Source organism: Rhagoletis pomonella, unplaced genomic scaffold (assembly GCF_013731165.1).
Source record: "Rhagoletis pomonella isolate Grant_MI unplaced genomic scaffold, Rhpom_1.0 Rhpom_scaffold_00004, whole genome shotgun sequence".
NCBI classification, from domain to species: domain Eukaryota; kingdom Metazoa; phylum Arthropoda; class Insecta; order Diptera; family Tephritidae; genus Rhagoletis; species Rhagoletis pomonella.
Window position 1 is genome coordinate 3,403,543 of NW_023458558.1, and position 1,624 is coordinate 3,405,166.

Below are 1,624 nucleotides of genomic sequence, written 5' to 3' on the forward strand. Positions count from 1 at the left end.
CTTTATCTTTAGTTTTATCGATATCCTCCGCCTCATCTTTTTCCCTCATATTTGTCTTTGTTTTTCCTTCCTGTTTATTATTTTCTTTATTTACATATTCCCCTTCACCTTTATCTCATATATGTAAGTAAATGTTTAAATTTTCCATGATCCTCATTTTTGCATTTATCTTCAAGCATCATTGTTTTTATACCCGAGCGCACTTGTGCACAAGGGTATATTAACTTTGTTCGCATAACGGTTGTTTGTAACAGCCAAACAAATGTATAGATAAATGCTCAAAATTAATAAAGAAGTCGATTAAACCATGTCTGTCTGTCCGTCTGTCCGTCCGTCTGTCCGTCTGTCCGTCTGACAGTGTACACGATAACTTGAGCACTTATCCAGGGTAGGTTGCGATTGAAAATAAGAAAAATCGGGCAATAACCACGCCCTCCTCCCATGTAACAGTATTGTTGAAAGTTGGTAATTGAAGTAGAATTTACCAATGCCTACCAAACTCGGTGACAACATTGCCTAGAGCCTCATTAAAAAACTCGTTGAAAATTTTTGAAATCAGAAAAGAACCACGCTCATCTTCCATATAACGGTAATTTACGGAAATACGAAAACGGCGATAAATTAGCAGCTACTGAAGCTAATTCAGTCAAAATCGATATATGCAATGACCTCTTGCAGAAAATGATTTTGGACCAAATTTGGTGCAATTAATTCAATAAATCATAGCATATTATTGAAACTGTTTGACAATGGGGAAAATTACTCTTCCTTTTCTTGCAGTTTACTAAAAAGTGAAAAAACGGTATTCAATAGATACGTGTGCCGGGTACATAAAGTTCGGTTTCGCCCGAATTTATACTTCTTTACTTGTTGTTTTTATTTATACCTATGCCTTTATCCTTTTCTTCATCTATGTACGGTCTTCAGCTAAATGTTACTAATAAACGGCATATTAGCACGTTTTTGCTAAATTAATACCATGTGCATATTTAAATTTAAGGAGCACTCGTTTCCGTTCCACCATTTCCGTTGCATCTACCAATTTACTCCCAAACCAAATATGAAGTTTCACTTCGAAAATAAATGTTTTACCATTTTGCACTACTGAAATTGCCGAATTAAGTCATGGCATGTCTCTTATCACCAGCACATTGACGTATATTTGTATAGTTGTTAAAAAAATTGGCCAAATGAAAGTATCTTATCTAAAGTGCGATTCCACGGTCTTACCAAAATGTTGAGTACTTAAATACATAAAAACGCATGAAGTATTATTAAGGCACCAACGCTAACTACAATTCGAACAACTCTGCTTAGTGTAACAGTACAAAAAGTTTCGAAATAAATATCTACAACGCTTTGAGAAATTCCAACTCTGCAGTAAATCGTAGGATACGTACCAGTAAATACCAGATATTCACTGAGAGCTTGCAAATTCTTTTAAATAAGAAATTGGATACTTAATTCTTACTTCCTATACTTATGCTTAGATATATTTACATACTTGCTATATATTTCTTCCGCATAAGTCCACTTGTGTTGGCTGTGCATGAAACACTTATAAAAATGAAGCTCTAGTCAAGCACAAAATGCAATTCCTAGCAACTTCCGCTGGAGCTATTAT